The following is a 17792-nucleotide window of genomic DNA, read 5'->3' on the forward strand; positions in this document are numbered from 1 at the left end:
ACACTCTTTACTCAAAGTTACGAGCCTCTCTGAACTGCAGTACCTGCCCTGGTTAAAGACAGTGGGGGAAATGTAGGGGAGGAGAGAACTAAAACAAGTTCAGTTAAAATGCATGTGGTTCTAGGGTTAGAACTAAAGTTCCAGCGCAGCTGATTTCTGGCAGGTTTTCCTGTCAGAGCAGACAGTACAAACTGTAGTCAGAAAGGTGGTTTTGTTTGGGGATTTTTAGGGGTTTATTTTTTAAATAGTAGCTTAGGGACTTTTTTTAAGACCAGTTTGTCAGACTTGGTTTAAAAATTGAAAGAACTGAGTTCACAGATTTCCTGTGGGTGTTAGCAATGTTTATGTATGGAACAGCAACATGCACAGCTTCTGCTGGGTGGTTTGCTGGCTTGTGGGAGTGTGAAACAGCATCATGTTGCATTCTTCAAGGGGGAGGCTGATTCCCTACAGCAGGCTGGGGTTAGATGTCCCTCTTGGTGGCTGGGCTGCAGAAAGCTGTGTGCCTTTTCTGGGAAGCATCAGTCACTTGTCCAAGCTCTGAGCAGCCCACTTTCCCTGTGAGACGGACTGCTGGTCTAATCCAGTAGGACAAGTGTTAAATTCCTATATTTATAGCTGAAGCAGTAATAAAGATGCTTGCATTTCTGGGGGTTTGCGTTATGCAGTGGTTATATGTCTCGGAAAATCACATGGTGCTGCTGACCTTCTCATAAAGACAAGACAGGAGAAAAATTACCCTTCCTCCCCAGAGGCTGGATTTGTCATCCTCGCATCCGAGGGAATGCGCTGGTGCGGTACAATGTGTTCTGCAGTGCTTTACGCAGATTGGCCCCGGCTAATTTTGGTACAGAAGCACTGCAGAGCTTTGTGGGGCTGGTTTTAAGGAACCACAGGCACTGCCAGACCCTGGCTGAAGCACTGGGCCGTGCCTGTGCTGTCCTTGTGCCTGTGAGCGGGAGGCTCGGCTGACGCCAGCGCTGTGCTGTGCACGTGAGCTCTCTGCAGAGGCATCGCCTGTAGCTGCTCCCTGGAGCCACACAAGGCTGGTGCTTCAGTCATCACTTTACGTAATCTAGGATCTGACATGCATTTAATTTTCTGGGAATTTACTGGGTCTTTGGAGCTGTATCAAAACCCTGATTTGTTTCCTGAAGTGATGCCTTCAGAGGAGGGCTTTGTTTTGCTCTAGGACCCTGAAGAGGGTGGTTGTGTGTGTGCTCAGGTCTCTGTTTTGCGAGTTCCTAGGTGTGAAGTATCTCCTAGGATAACGCTGGCCTTCCCTGGGGAGCTGGTGGGAGCTTGGTCCTTGGTAGAGCCCTGCAGATGGTGCTGTGTCCCAGCCTAGCTGTATCTGCGCTGGAGAACAGTCCTGCCACCACTTCCCACTGTGTGGGGAGCACGGCAGCCCCCAGTGAAAGAGCTCGGGCCAACAGAGGGCTTCAGTGTTGACACAGCTGCAAAGGGGGGCTTTAACCTCTAGCCCTGTGCCAGTTAAACAGCTTCAGTGCAGGGACCTCACAGCTTGTGACACAGGACTGTGGTTGTTAATGGGATGCCTGAAGTCCAGCTGCATTAATCCATGTGTTTGGACAATCCCTGGTATGCTGGAGGACAGAGATGGTTACCACTGTTGCCTCTCTGAAATGATAAGTGGAAGTGTGGAGCTGAGGACTTTCATATAGGAGGCAGACTGAGCATCTCTGCTTAGTGTCTGTACTTTAAAGAGCTAGTGGAGGCCCTTCTCCAGTGTGGATGGCTTTCTCCTGGACCATGGGCAATGGGCAAGCAACAGCAGACAGGGTCCCAGGACCCTGAGGAGCCTTGTTGATCAGGACCAGAGCACTGCTCAGTGTGTCACAAAGGTGCCACTGCCTGAGTTTCTATTAACACTAACTGCACAGTTAGGTAGGAATATATGGGAGGCAGAACGCTGCTTCTAGTGGTATGTCTTCAGCAGTTCTTACATGGAAGATTTTGATTTCCATTTTATGCTAGCTGCTGCCTTTAATTTCAGTTCCCTGCCTGCTGCTGCTTCCTTTCTTGATGGTTAGCTCATCTCCTGTATTTTGTATATACTCTATAGCATGTGCACAGTGGGGCATGCCCATCAGTGTGAGCACAATGCCTGTGCAGTGGAGTCTTTACCTGGCAGCCTGAGCTGCTGCAAGAGCTGCAGTACCCAGCAATGCTGGTGGAAGAGTGGCTTCTGCCATCGAAATCCTCACTGTTTATTTGAAACACTTATCCAAGACTGTCAAGAATGTGAACACAATTCTTGGGTTGTTGAAAAAGGCTTGAATTATAAAATTCCTGGCCTGTCGTTTGGGTTATGATTGACTACTTTGGTTTGTGTGGTGGTTTGATGTCCCAGCTGTAAATCCAGAGTAAGCTGCTACAGCCCTGTTGTCCTCACTGGCGTCAGCCCACTCACGCCAGTTGGGTTGATGTTAGCTCACCTGGTGAGGGGTGGTATTTGGGTTCTGTGAAACAAGCATCCAGTCATTAATTTAAGCCTTTCCAGGGACTGGAGGCTGTTAAGCTGATAATCTTTTATCCTTTTCTATATTGCTCTGCCACTTACCTGGGAGTTATCTTCTTGCTATAGCTTTTGACTTTGAGCTTGCAGCCTCTCTGGAGCCGTCTGCTGAGCCTTTGGAGCTCATGGTGTGTTTGTATTGCTGTAGTGCTTAGAAGCTTTTCTTGCAGGTTGCCCCATCTCTAAGCTTTCAGTATTCTATTCCCCTGCCAGTATCTTGTTGTGTAACTGTCCCCCTGCCAACGTTGTTGGCTTGCATTGATAAATTTCTCCATGCTGGATAACTGAGAGTAACCTTGTGACTGAAACATCCTGATGTAAAAGGCAGCTCAGCCTTGCATTCTCCTTCACATGATTTTGCTGCTGCTGGGGTTTGTTGGCATGGGAGTCATGGCACTGGCATGTGCTCTCTTTGCTTGAGAAGAGCAGAATAAGCTCATGCTTCACTCAAACAAGGCTTCTTCATTTAATGTGTATGGGCAACGGGCACTCAGGCTGAAAGTAGATTTTGTACTTCAACTTCCAGGTCAGTGGGCTTTTTGTCTTGTTCATGTCAGCAGACAGTAGGCCTTTGTTCAGCATCACAACACACACGGGATGCAGATCCTGAATTGTGCAAGAAACTCCATGGTAAGGTCCATAAGCCCAGCAAATACATCATCTGTTCAGCTTCATGGCTTCACTGTGTGCCCTATTGACTGGCAATAAAGCCAAGAATATAACAGAGTTAGTTAGTTACTCATTTAGTTTGGCTCTTCCGTCCATCATTGCTTGTGTGGGAAATAAAAGGGGCATAAAGGCTTTGAGAGTGAAATTTTTGTCTGTGGAGAGGTGGCCTTTGCAGCTTGTGGGAGCTGAATAATTCAGTGAAATTAGTCAAGTATTAGATTAAGTCTTTGATGTAGTAATCAAGTCATTTTGTTAGTAAGTAGGGCCAGGATTGAGGCCAGGGCAGTCATGAGCAGGAATGGTCATGAGTCATGCACACAGAAGTTAAAGGTGAGTGCACCCGGATGAATGCCCTGCAGCCCGTTGTCGGTGTCCTGATCACAGAACTGCTGGAAACCCCATCTCTGTGGTGGGTGGTGCTTGCTGGCACCCTCCTCTGCTAATTCAGCTCTGGAAAAGCAGGAAGGGAGGCACCATCTGTGGTGGATGGCATGCCTTTTCCTGAGCACCCCTTGAGAAGGTGCAGGCACTTGCCCTTAGAGCCTCGATCATCCATGTATGATGGGTAGTGGTGTATGTTCCACACAGGAGCATTATGCTTCTCCCTCTCGAGGTCTCACCTGCTGCACTGCTCCAGGCAGTTGGCAGAAGAGTGAGGGCAACCCCTTTTTCCCTTGCTCTTCTATTCTGGCAGTGCCTTAGTCCTCCACTGAATCTTTGCTCAGCCCTGGCTCATTCTCACACCCAGCTGTGCTTGACCTCCCATAACCTCTGTTTGTGCTGTGGATCCCTGCAGAATTCCCTCCATCCTGAGCCTCTTGGACTTCGTCCTGGCAAAAAATCCTGCTCAGGCTTCTCAGAATTAATGCACATCAGCCTAACTCAGAATTGCCCTTTCCTGGGAAGCTCTGACACCATAAAGCCTGTTTGGTGTCCTGCATCTACCCCTTCTTTCCACCCCCCCTCCCCCCATTGAATCAGAATTAACTACTTTATCTTTCACATTTCTTATGGGCACTTTGTGTCCCAGGCTGGGGCTCTCAGAAATGCTTTGCTCTGGGATTTCTGTTTCGGTTGTATCCACTGTAAGCTGTTGCGCTGCTTACTGCTCCTTTGCTAAGGACAGACTGGTAGTAGGTCACAGTATGTGACCTGTAGTATATACAGGTATAAGAAAACCCAAGAGTTAGTCACCTCCCTTTTTTTAATCAATTAGAACAGCTGCTGCTTAATATGACTGAAACATCCTCCTACTCTCTAGATCAAGAAGTCCCTTGTTTACAATGTAATGAAAGTCTGACGCTGCCATTACAACACCCAGGAATGCCTTCATCTAGACAAGCAGGTAACATTTCATTCTGTAGTAAGCAGTGATTCATCTTAATGATCTAAAAAGTAATAAAATATTTCACTGCTTCTGTCATGTTTGAGCAAGGTAATAACCCTGCTTGTGGGGTAACAACCTCTAAGGTAAAATACATACAGTTTGGAAGTTTCGAAGCAGAGCTTCTGAACTGACAGAAACAGAGCTGCTCCAAGGAGCTTTGACAGGAACTGTCATCAAAATCAATAGGTTTTCAAAACTAATTTAAAACCCACCCAAACTGTTCTTAAAGGAAGGTGTTTTTTTCCCAAGAGAATGTTTTGGTGCTGCTTTTCTACCAGCTCTCTTTCTGTCCTAGCAAAGGCACTCTTTGTTATGATCCATTGTGAATAGAGAAGACAAAGACAATTCTCACTGTGAGTTAAACCCAAGTCTCCACAGTGAAAGACCTAAAAATTCCTTCCTTCCACAAGCTGCCCATCTCTGGCTCCCATGCTGCTTTTGTGCTGCTTTAACACATCACATCAGGTATGAAATAGTTCTCCTTATCCTGAGGCAGGAGCATGCTAGTCAAACAGCTGCTGTCTTTCCTGCCCCTCACACGGGGAAAGGGCAGTGTGCTCTCAGTGTTGGACCCCTTCCATGGAGGCTTCCCTCCATGCAGAGGAAATGACAGATGTCATGCCTGTTTCTCCTTTCCAAGGTGCTGCCCAAACAAACAACACAAATAAGTTCCAGAGAAACTCCAGGATGGGCTGAGCAGGGAAGATAGCTTGCATGGCTGGGAGGCCACAGAATTAACAGAGCCAAAGTTTCCTTTCCTGTCATGCTGTGTGTGTGTGACATGATTTGATCAAATCATGAGATTTGATGACTGGTGGGTGGTTTGTGAAGGAAAGTGTTCCTGCAGTTGGCTTTCAGCATTTATCACTGCAGACACTGGTGGGAAGCCATGGATTGGGGAAACAAATTCCAGTGTGGCTCACAGCACAGGTGAAGAGTTTGTCAGTCTTACAGTAAATCCATGCAACTATTATATCCTATAGTTAAAGAAAACAAACTGATACCATAGGAGCAGCTTGCTTGTTTGTTTTGGGCAAACATGTTTAATTTGGGAATAGTATTCACAGTGGAGGAGCAGACCAGGGCTGTGGCATGGCAAAGGGCTGTAGTGGCAATGGGATTTGTAAGTAGGGTATTTTCATGGGGGTTGGAGATAACCCAGGCATCAGTAGTTGTAAGATGTGATGTATCCCAGCAGAGAAGCATAAGGCAGCAGTGTGCTGCCAAATCTGGCTCTGCCCTTAGAAGACATAGCTGCCATGTTCATCCCACCGCACTGATTTAGAGACTTTCTTCTTTTTAACAGCATCAGTGAAAGAATCTTATTTAACAGGGAGGGCTAAGCTCTCCTGAAGTCAGAAATAGAGATGCTGACAGCTTTCCTGCAAATGCAAAGATAAAATGAGTGACAGTTTCTGAGTTCCTGTAGAACAGGCAGATTTCATGAACTGGTTTATGCTGTGTGACCTTAATGCCACTATTACTGCAAGGTCCTGGGAGCAGGGCACGAGTGAGGGCAGGGTGCAAGGGCAGTTTGAGGAGCCATGCATTGAAACAGCCCTGGACAAGTTCCCATGGGTATGCCCCTCTGCATTTCATTTTCACAAGACAGCGGATGTCCCTGCTTGCCCCAGTTCACAGAATTAGACTGAGGGTTGGAAAATGGAAGACTTCTTTATTCCCTAGGGTAAGATCTGGGTTTAGCTATGTCCAAATTGATTCTTTATGCAAGTATGAAAATGCCTTTGCTTGTTCTTGCATGGTGTTTTGTATGCCCTTATTGCCCTGTCTGGGTTTATTCTGAAAGCAGATCTTTGAAAGGCTAAGCAGAAGACTGTCATCTGGGAGACATCACCATGTAGCTACCTCTACAATACTAGAAACTACAGGGAAGCCTCAGTGTACTGAGGACAGCAGGAATTCTGCCCATGGGCAGGGAACGAGGGTTTCATTAGCAGGGAAGCCTGAGAACTGGCCCATGTTAGAAAAAAGATGTTCCCATTGTTCATGGCAGCATGGAAGATCTGGTGGATGGAACTGGCCAGTCTGAGGGGGTGATTTTGCTGCATTTTAGAGCTTGCAGAATCTGGTTAAGGGCTGTGTACTTCTAAGTAGGACAGAGATTAGAGGGTCTAAGGGAGGCCCTGTCCATCTGTCAGCACTGTCTGAGCCATATAAATCCAGGGTTGAAAGCCAGAGAGTCAGTGGTGTTCAGAGCTGCCTAGAGCAAAGGAGGGGGCCCCAGGAGGCCCAGGATCAGGAGAGTCTTCAGTGGGAGTTGTGTTAAGTCGAGGAGCAGTACTTGCAGTGTGTGTGGGAAAGCCCTAGGGAAGCACAGAGAGCTGAGTGCTGGCGCTAGCTTCACACCATGTGCGTCCTCAGCTAGGGTGGGAATGATGTGCATGAGGTGCTGGCAGGCAGGAGCAGAGGAGGGAATGATCCAAGTCAGTGCTGAGGAGGCTGCTGGAGGCAGCAGAGGAGCTTTGATGTATGGTGGAGCAGTGTCAGGGCTCGGGCGGTTGCAGGGCAGCTTCAAGGGGACAGCCGCGCTACAAACAGGGAAGTTTAAAACCAAGATGCAAGAGTGTGCCAAGAACACTGTGTACAGCTCGTGCAGGAGCAGGTGCAGAGCAGGGCTCTGAGGATGAGAAAGGGACACAAAGCTTAGCAGAGGAGAGAAAACTCAAAGAGATGAGCTGCTTCTGCCTAGCAAAACAAAGACAGGGAGGAATGTGATGTTCCCTGTAAACACTTTGCTGCAAAATGAATACCAGAGGGGAAGAAAAAGTCTTTGTAATTAAGATCAATGATGGCACAAGGACAAATTGATACAAATTTGCTATTAATACACTTAGCCTGAAAATTAGATTTTCAAACACTTAGAGGAGTGAGATTCTGGAGCAGTCTGTCAAAGGGAGAAATGGAAACCAAAGGAGCTTTGTAAGGAAGCCTGAGGAGCCTGCAGTAGTGAAGGGAGAGTAAATTAAATGTCTGACACACTGTCATTTTATTTTATGCATGTTGGTGCTACAGACAGCCTGACCCGGAGTCTGGGCAGGAGGGCACGTTGAATCCCAGCAGAAGATGGGAGCAGTCAGCAGCTGTAATTAAGAATCAATAGCAAAGTTACAAGTCAGCTCCAAGAGATGGGGAGTTTCAGGATAGCTGAGCTATGCACATATCCAGCTTTGGCTGTACCTAGTGTTCGAGAGCAGGCTTCACCAAGCTGACTAAGTTTAGGGCCTTTTTGCAGCCTCTTTTAGAACCAAAACTTGCACAGTAGGGCTCTGCTAAATCTTCCCTCTCTACTTCCCAGTTGCTGCCTTTTTCTGCTCCATTTTGGCATGGGTCTCTCCATTGCAGCTGCAGTGGCTTTGTCTCTGTGCTCCTAATTCCTTGTTCATAAAATATTAGGGTATGTTTTAAGCCATATTTTAAGAATGCCTCCAGACTTCCCAAGAGAGCCTTTTGGCATTCAACTGTAAAAGGAAGGTTAGCAAAGTTTAGCCGAGCTGCCTTTGTCAGAGGAGGTGCTTGGGATCCTTTTGCAAACCAGCTTGTTGGCTGCAAGAAGCTTGGAATTGTGTTGGTAAGTTTTTGGATTAAGGGAAAATGAAGTCATTTCTTGAAATTGTTTTCAAAAGTTCAGTGTTACCCCAGGTCAGAACTGAGGAACACCCACCTATAGGACAAGCTGAACTTTTCAGGCTAGAAAATGAGGGGGGAATGCAAATAGATAAGCAAAAAGCCATCCAGCTGAAATAAGAACTTAATGGTGATACACAGAAGGGTATTCCCAGAAATGGCAGTTCTTTGGAACTGGGATGCAGAATGCAAGAAGCAAGCAATACTTAGAAGATGCACTTGGACAGAAACGTGAGGAATGCAAGAAGGTTTAGTAGGGCAGGCCGAGCACGTATCGGTTTTTCAGCTCCTAATCAGGTAGGAGCATTCAGGGCAAAGAGTTTACTTCTCACTCATGGGAACATGAGCATTATTGCCCATCTGAAGAAGAAAGTCTGCTGCTGCTTTGAATTTTGCCATAGTATCTATGGTGTAGCTTTGCTGAGTTTGGTTTTCTGTGCAGCATTTTTCTCTTACTAATAGCCTTTACTTATTTGTCCCCCAGCTCGATCCTGACTTGGCAGAAACCTAAGCAGAGCATTGGGAAGTTGCCATCGATCAATGGAGTCAATGCATTGAGGGATAAAGTTAATATAAAAATTGCATTTCCCAGAGGAGGCTCTTACTGGTGATGTGAGAAGTCATAGGTCTGTCAGAAGTTGCCAGCTTGTCTTGCTCCAGCTCATTAAAGCGTTCTGTCCTTGCGTTTTCAAGTGATCATAGGAACAGCAGCAACTTCTGGTAGGGAGAGAGGAAATCATGAGGAACTGACACCAGTGTGATCTAATAGCTGGTAGGGACAAGGCTAGTCCAGCTTGACACTTTCAGTCCTTATGCAGAGGTTTCAGCTCTTAGCATCCTCCTTTTCAGTGTCTTTGGACCATTCAGCCTGCTTGTGAAATTAACTGTGCTCATGCTCATTCGCTATCTTGGTTTTGTGTTCTTCTGGTACACAGAAATGGTGTGATTAAAGCCAGGCCTTAGGGATGCATGACCTGCAGCTGCTATTGAATTTGAGGGCTGTTTCTCCCCATTTGACCTAATAGGTCAAGAAAGATAGGGTTAAATCCTGGTCTTACCTACTATAAATGAAGAGAACAGGTTGCTCAAAACGGCATTCTAACATATCCTATCTGGAAATTAATGCAGTCTTACTCTATAACTCTTCCAGCATTAGAATAGTGAAGATTGATGGTCAGGACAAGTTCCCAAGTGACCGGCACAATGAGCTGTTCCATCAGCTGAAGGTTATCAAATTTAAATGATCTGAATTTACTAATGGAATAATTCCTACAGCATTACCTCACTCTTCTGAACATTCGGGGTGTTAAATGTTCCAGATACCATTGTGATCAGTCTGAATTTCTCTCCGGTTTCCAGAAGTTAAAAGCTGTGGTTGGACTCCACAAGACCTAGAGCTGTCATCTCAGGAAAAGCTTCTTTCACTTTTCTTTTTCTGCAATACCTGAAAAGAAGTGAGTTAGAGACTTATTATTCTGTAGTTTTGTTCTCAGTTGTCCGAAAAACGCCTGTTCAGATCTGACAAGAGTACCTCTGTTCTAAGCTGCCTTAGGTTGTTTGACTGAGCAACATAGGGGCATTTGGGAGAAGCCTACCTACATGCCAGGTTGCTCACAATCTTCTCTCTTGGCAAATAGAAGAATGAATGCAACAAATGCTGCTCACTGGGGAGCTGAAAACCTCAAGAAACTCTGTGTCCTTCCACAAATTCTTTTGTACTTTCTGTCGGTTTAGTGTAGAGGATAGTCTGTATGGGGGTTAGTCAAAGCAGATTCCTTCCTTCCTCCATTCTTTCTCTTCTTTCACTGGTAGCTTAAATGAAACCACGGTGCTTGGTAAATGGATATCAACCCCCTGGCTCAACTGGAAGGAAAAGCAGACTTGCATGGAACAACCCAAGCGGGCTTCTGCAATGAGAAAAGAAAGTTGAATGGTGTTTGCTCGTTAGGAGAGATAGCTCCTTTGATTGAAAGAAATTTCAATGCCTTTTTTTCTAATCAGGGGTCCTTTTTCCACATCCAAACACAGTCCTACTTCCCCTGTCAGCATGACACACTCAGCACCTTCCTCAGGCTGAGTTTCAGCTTTTCCACTTACTTGTGCCAGTGGTGGGGAGTCACTTCATGAACCTGTTCAGCTGTCACTGCACTAGCTTCCATGTGACAATAAGTAGTGAAGGGTGGAGTACCTCAGCCCCAAAGAGTGTGTTTGTAAATTCAGATTAAGAAACTGGGTGAGATTGGAATGTGTTTCACAAGATGTATTGAAAAACCCAGCCACAGTTTCACTGTCACCTGAATGCTCCTGTTGGTGATTGTCAAGATTTTTCCATTAAAAGGATAAAATCCCTGCACTTAGTCATGACAGGTCTTTATCCTGGAAGTTACATTCCTCACTTGTGGTCTCACTTAGGACATTAGTGTAGGTCTGATACAAAGGACACCCCATCTCCTGTCCAATCCTCCTGCCAGCCATTCCTGTCTCCACAATTAGCTAGGCAGCTGGGGTGATTCTTTGTGCTGGTGCAGCGTGTTTGCTCAAGCTGAGATGGTTTCTTGCTGCCATGAAGGAAAAGGTTAAGAACTAAAACAAGCTCTTCCATCATCTCTAAGGCATTAGGAGCCTGGTGCTGCTTCTGCTTTGCAGAATTCCAACACCAGATGGACTGGACCTTACTGCCTTCTCTGGAAGGCAAGCCAGCTGCGGGGGAATTATAAATACCCTTTCCTGCGGTGGATGGGAGCGTGGCAGGAGGGAACTCAGCACATGCTTGTGGCTTGGTTCAGATTCAAGCAATGTGAGCCTGTTCTGGAAATATGTCAATTACAACCAGTGCCATGTCATCATACTTTGTCTAGAAATATCTGAGGGGGTAAATCCTGGCCCTTTTGGAGGTGGAGGGCCTTCAATGCTTATTTCAGTCTCCTTGTGAGGATGCAGCAAATCAAGAGGAGGAGCAGATGGCATTAGAAGATGGATTAATAAAATGAGGAAGAAGGCTGCTAGCAGTGCAGATTCCCCCCATCCTTCCCTCTTCCTGGGAAGGCTTCTGCACTCTAATGCAGAGCTCTGTGCCTGGCTGAGAAGAATGGTCCAGTTGCTGAGATGGATGTAGTGTTTAGTGTGTCCACTTCTTTATCTAGGATAATGGATAATGACACTTCTTTTAAACATCTGAATGCAAGTGAGTCTGCATTCAGTGTTGTCTGCTGCCCAAAGGTTAGACTTAAAAGTAGCTGAACAGTCAGGGAGGAGGATGAAGAGATGTTTGTATGATACTGAAGTCACTGTTCAAGGCAGTAGTGCAGGACTCTGGAGAGGAAATCGACTTGAGGAAGCAAACTAACATGATGTAATGCTCTGAGAAAAACCACCAAAATCAGGAACTGCACCAGCCTCAGTGTTGCACCTTTTGATCTGACTCTTCTGCTGTTGACCAGAGGTGCAGTACTACACAGTCTCTGCAGGTGATGAGGCATTTGCCTTTCATTTTGCTGGGTCAGAATACTGGATATCATATAGAGATATGACATCATCTGTAAAAGTTAAGTTTAGCTGCAGCTAATCACAGTGATACTTATGTGAGGTGTTTCTCTCCTAACCCATACTCTGCAGGTGTAATGCTTCTTGGTTTAACCTCTTTTCTGAAGTGGTTAAACCATGCTTGAGCCATTCACGTTGACACCTGGTGGAAGTATGTGAAGTGCAACCAGGCAGGTTGACCTGGTTACCCAACAGCTTGTTACACACCTGTAATTTTGTACCTTAAATCCTAATACTGCAGGGGGAGGGTTAATGGTAAGTGTGACTCACAACCTGTCTTGACAGCTCTGATAAAATCTGTGCAAAGGGGTTTTGGAGGATCACTTGCTCTGATCACACCAGCTTATGTGGGTGCTTGTCTCCAAACTCCTGTCTGCTGGCAGAAATCTTATTTGAAGATTGGAAGTTGCCAGCTCACATGAAGCTTGTCAGTGACTTTAGCAGAAGGATGTTTAAGCTGTATTTATGATGTTGCATCACAGGTTGAGCATCAAAGAGTTTGGGTTTTTTTTTTTATTCTCTTTGAACAGACAACAAAAACATTGGCCAGGTTATTGGAAACTATTCTGGTTCTTGAGCTTGTGTCTGTTGGGTTCTGCCACTGCTCTGTGCTGAGCTCAGTCCATGTTGGGGATGGATGACATCTGTGAAGTATTCAAGTGATTGGATTGGTAACTGGGGCATCTGTGACAAATAACCTTTTCACCTGGCTGTGAGGGCTGCTAAATGCTTGCCCTCCATGCAGGTGTTACTCATAGCCAGGCAGGAGCTAAGTGTAAGTTAGGACTGTGCTTACTGTAGAGAGCATGTGTAGCAGCTTGGGTACAGGTCTGGTTTGCAGCAGTACTTCTTTACATTCCCTGGTAAAGGTGTCTCAAAGTAGGTATGAATTAGTTTGTCATCTGCTTGACCTTCTTTCCTCAGTGACAGGATGGTAGAGAGGCACTGTGACAGGAGGGCCAAGCAAGCTGGTCAGTTCTGCTCAGCAGGGTGGTGTGATGGGGCTGCGATAGTGTGCTGAAAAGCTGGTGTTGTATTTGTTTTGTGTTGGTCTGTTCCAAATGCTAGCACTCTTCCCATGCAAGGAAGGAAGAAGAATTGTGTTTAATATTCATTTTCAGTGAAACAGTTAATTGTAGAGTTCTCTAAGAAGTGAATGTATTCCTTTTCTTAGTGTTCTCTTAGTTAAACTGAGCCTAGATGAAAGCACTGGCTTCCCAAGACAGCTATATCAGCACAAGGTCATTTTGGTTTTGTCTCATTGTTTCATGTGCATTAAAAGGAAACAAATCCAGCTTGTACACCTGGAAGATGAGAGTTAAATCTAATACACTTCCTTCTTCAGAAAGGAGAGCAGGACCAACCCTGATTGCCTTTGAAAACTGAAATGTTTGGGGTTCAACATATGTAAAAAATAAAAGGTTTTATGTAGCTCTGCATAAGAAAGGAAAGAATAACTATAGTCCTTAAACATGCTGGGAGAGAAAGGTATTTTCCACAGAACTGAAAACATTTGATAAAAAAGGCCCTTCTTGAAGGCAAAGTTCTGTTGTTGTTTTTTTAACTTGAATTGTTTCCCTATTATTGCTAATCTGTGGTTTGACCAGCACGTTATGCATTGCACGTAACTGTGAGATGGTTATGGCAGCTTGGATGGCTCAGATCTCTGCTTATCTGCAATAGCTGTACCTCAGCCTGGGTCAGACTTGCAGCAGGCAGTTGTGTTTATTTGGTAACTGAGATCTGCTCTTTATTCTTTGTGACCTAGTAAGAGATACAGAAGAGATAGTCTGTAGAATAATAATATGCTCAGTACAGCTTTTGTGTAGCAAGAATGGCACAGGGTACACAGTGATCCAGTTTACACTGGAGCATGAAAATGGCTGTGCTGAAGGCTTTGGGAAAGGGAAAACGGCTGTAGGAGAAAGTAAAGGCATTGCAGGCTTGTGTGGCAGATTACCAGTTTCCCCCCTGTAGCAGTGGAATGACAATTGTAACAGCCATTTCTTTGCACACTATTGTTGTGTTTGAACAGACGTGTTTTGTTTAGGAGTGTGGTCCTGGGCTTCAAATCATATCTCAGACATCTGTGATAAAGTGGGGACCTCTGAGCTGCTTTGTCCTGTCTTATTTCAGATTAGATACTGTGGCCCCGTAAATGTGGGCAGGCTCAATCTTGTGCTCTGTAAGGGAATAGTGCTGGGGTTTTATATCACTCACAAAAATGTGGATAATATATCTTCATAGGGCATGGTGGTGGTTGAATTTCGATAACTCGAAAGAGGCACTGAGATGTAAAACCATGAGGATGTTGCATCCCATTTGTTTCCCAGGGAACTACCCCTTTGTGCTACAGGCTGCCATGTAGCCAGTGGTGGTTATGCCTGGAGCCCCTAAGTGAAACTCTTCCCCAACAAGTGATCCAACAATGGTCTGACCCCTGGACCAGCATCTGGATTGAACAGGGACACAAGGAAAGGCCAAGTGCCTGAGCAGTGCTGCAGGACTCGTACAAATGGGAAGAACATCTCCAGTCTTTATTGAGGCTGCTGAGCCTCCGCAGCAGTAGGCAGCAGAGCCCTGTGTCACACAGAAAGGCCTTGGTGGTGGCCACAACCATGCAGTGTTCACTGACACCAAGGACAGGAGGCACTGGCTGTACCTGCCAGTGAGCTGCACAGCTTGTCTGAGTGTGCCAGCAGGACCAGGGCTCTGAGCAGGAGGAGCCCATTCCTCACAGTGCTTAGGAAGCTGCCAAGTGCAGTTCATCTTAGAATGTCATCAGGCACAGCAGGGACAGAGTGTAGGGGAAGGGAAAGTTTGGGACATGGCTCCAGAAGCATTGCAACTCCTGCTTTGCAGCCCGTCAGCAGGTTCTCACCTTTGGGGTGGCAGCAGTTCCTGGTTCCCACTGTGCTCCTGCACGATCAGGAGCTGCTGCCTCACCCAGGACAAGTGTTTCATTCTTTCCACTTTGAGGTAGAAGCAAGAAAAGAGTATGCTGGATTTCAGAAGGGGGCAGTAGCTACTGTCCATATCATACAGCAAATTGCAACCAAAGTTCCCAGTTCAGGGGCATTTATGAGGTCTAGAAAATGCAGAAGGAGGTCCTGAACAATGAGTTGCTGAAAACGGGCTCAGGTGCCTTGTGGAAAGGAGCAGAAAGAAGCTTAAAAAGATATATATTTTTTTTTTTTCTAAACAGGCCAGGTAATCTGATCCTTGAAGGGACAGCAGAATAAACTTGGTAGAGTCATAGAACATGAGCCTACAAACTTAAGAAGTGCTGGATCCTCCAGCAGAGCAATCTGGGCATTGCAAATGATAGGGCAGGTTTGAGTAGAATGTGTCTTTCTGTCTCCATTAGAGATGCTTAAAGAAGCTCAAGTTCTAAGAATTTCAGTTAGATGTCTGCATTTAGCTGGATCAATATAGGCATTATGGGCTTATAGTACTCTTGTGCTGAATTAAAGGGGGGAAAAAGGTCCAATGTGTTTAGTGAATCAGTTTTTCCTGGAAGAACATATTCCCAAAGTGTAAAATTACCTTTTTTTGTTTTTTTTTTCTTCCTTTAAATCAGTTTCAATGACATGAATGGAGCTGAAGTGATGCACAAGGCTGGGCAGAACCCTCTCTCAACTCAGAATTTCTCCTCAGGTAAGCCACTGGCCTGCTTTAACATCATTACACCATCAGTGTCATGCTTTGTGCCCTGTGGTAACAGTGTAAAGCCAGCAGTGCTGGGGAGACAATGATATTCTTTTATGCCTTTTCTGTTCTAATGGGCCCAGCAGACTAAAGACACCTTGGGGTGCTCACAAATGAAACACAATGCTTGGGATGAGCTGTGTGTGCAGGTGGAAATTCCTGTGACTGTTTCTAATGTGATGTATAGTTGGTACACAGCTCCTGCCCTACCCTCTGTCCTCTGAGCTGGGGCTTGCTGGAAGGGGATTCTCAGGAATGCCTTAAAAATAAGGGAATGTCACGCAAGGAAAGATGGGGGTTCTGCCCCAAGCTCTCCCATCTCTTTATGCTGTGTCCCAGGAGCTGTCTTTGGCTGTTTTCTCTTGCTTGTTCTGCGTCTGTGTTTCTTATACTGAGTTTAGTGAACATGCTTCCCTCAGAGTTTTTTCCTGTCAGTGTCACAATGAAGTAAAGATACATGGGTAAAACACAGAGGTTCCTTCCAGAGCACTCTTTCTGTGCACAGGACAATTCAAGGCAGCAGCAAAGCATCACAAAACCCACAGTATACTGGTACTGTATTGTAAGACCTCTTGAACAGCAGTTGTTGGTTATGTTTGATTGGCTGAGGAGCCAGGAATTATCAGCAAGTAGTAAAAGCCAATCTGACTGAAGAGTAATTGCTCTAAACAAAGCTATAAAAGCATTTATATGTGATTGGCTGGGAGGTATTGAGTGAATTTAATAAATCTGTTTCTCAGTTTCTCAAAAAGCTCCTAATTTTTAACAAATTCTGTCTGTGAATGTATCAGTGAAAAATGACAGCATATTTATTTGAGGATGGAGTGCATATATTTAAGTTGTAATACTGTTGGCTGTCTGATAAACCGTGAAGTAAATCATGAGAAGAACTTTTAGAAGTAGCTCACAAGGCTGCAGAGCTCCATGGGAACAGGATGGGTCCATGAGTCACAAGCTGAAATGGGCCTGACTTCTCAGGATTGATTAGTGAATGCTGCTTAAAGAATCTTCCTCCTCTTGGAAGTCAGCATTTTGACTTAAAACCTATTTCATTTAATACTGAGTGATTTTTGTATGAAAAAAGGACTGTAGCTGTCATTGCTGAAAGCTAAATGTACAGCTAGAGCAGAAGTAAATAGTCACATACCGTGAAGGCTACGTGCTGCGGCTCAATAAGCACCCACAAAACCCATCTTTTCTCATGAATGGCTTTTTCTTCTCAGACTTCTAGTTCCTGAAAGAGTTGGTATGTAGGAGACTGTGCAGTACACCTCAAACTTCATCAGACCCAGTTAGCCAGAAGAGAACAAGACAGGTTCCAGACAGAAGGGCAAAAGCTCTTTGGTTTTCTCAGAGAGGTTTCCCATTACTGCGAGCGTTCTCACATCACCCCCTCCTCTGCACAGAAGGGAACCTACCAAAGCACTGAAACTAATCGCCTTTCTCCTGGATGAAGGAGCAGGGTGTGATCTACAAAAACTTATCCACAAAGACTGCTTTGGGCAACAGCACAGAATCCCCTGGCTGCTGTCAATATTGTTTCATTCCTGGAGACCTCTGTGGCCTAAAACTCAGAACTGAAAGAGAGTAGATCTAGGTTAAATGTAAAGAAGCTCTTCCCTGTGAGGGTGCTGAGGCGCTGGCACAGGGTGTCCAGAGAAGCTGTGGCTGCCCCATCCCTGGCAGTGCTCAAGGCCAGGTTGGACACAGGGGCTTGGAGCAAGCTGCTCTAGTGGAAGGGGTCCCTGCCTGTGACAAGGAGTTGGAACTGGATGAGCTTTAAGTCCCTTCCAACCCAAACCATTCTGGTTCTATGATCACCATGGCCAATGACAGGAAAGGGAAGATGCCTTGTGATTTTAGGGTGAATCTGACCAGTGGTGAAAACAGTCATTCGTGTCTTATGGAGTGATGGCGCTGCAAGTAAGAATATATCCCAGGTAACATGTCAGCCAGCCAACCTGACCTAAGTAGTGCTGTTTGCTAAACCCAGGCTGTCATCAGAGTCTCAGAGATGAGGGGTTGGGTTTTTAGGGCTTTGAGATAGACTTGTCTCAGCTAAAAGAAGTTAAATAACACCCAGATGATGTAAGTGTTCCTCACAGGCTTTTTGTTGTGTGCATGAATGTTTCCAGTAGATAGGAGCAGCCCTGAGTACTGTTGTTGCTATTTGTATGTAGCTACATGACCATATAGCTGTCTTCACAGACACCAGCTCTAAGTCACTCTGCTGCAAAGGATTGAAGATGGGGCCATACACTGAAATCACTCTGAAACTGAAGCCATCACAAAATAAGAGCT

General features: G+C 45.6%; 1 protein-coding gene across 1 annotated transcript in view; it reads left to right on the forward strand.

The window, feature by feature from the left end:
- Positions 1 to 2578: 2578 nt before the first annotated feature.
- Positions 2579 to 17792, forward strand: part of MAPKAPK3 (MAPK activated protein kinase 3) — a 123288-nt gene continuing 108074 nt past the window's right edge. The window contains exons 1-3 of the mRNA XM_061357323.1: positions 2579 to 3169; positions 4470 to 4553; positions 15364 to 15440. The gene's annotated coding sequence lies outside the window, so the exon portion shown is untranslated. The remainder of the gene's footprint in view (positions 3170 to 4469; positions 4554 to 15363; positions 15441 to 17792) is intronic.

This window comes from Neopsephotus bourkii, unplaced genomic scaffold (genome assembly GCF_033783945.1).
Source record: "Neopsephotus bourkii isolate Nb327-2 ecotype Australia unplaced genomic scaffold, CSIRO-AGI_Nbou_v1 NB_887, whole genome shotgun sequence".
NCBI lineage: Eukaryota > Metazoa > Chordata > Aves > Psittaciformes > Psittacidae > Neopsephotus > Neopsephotus bourkii.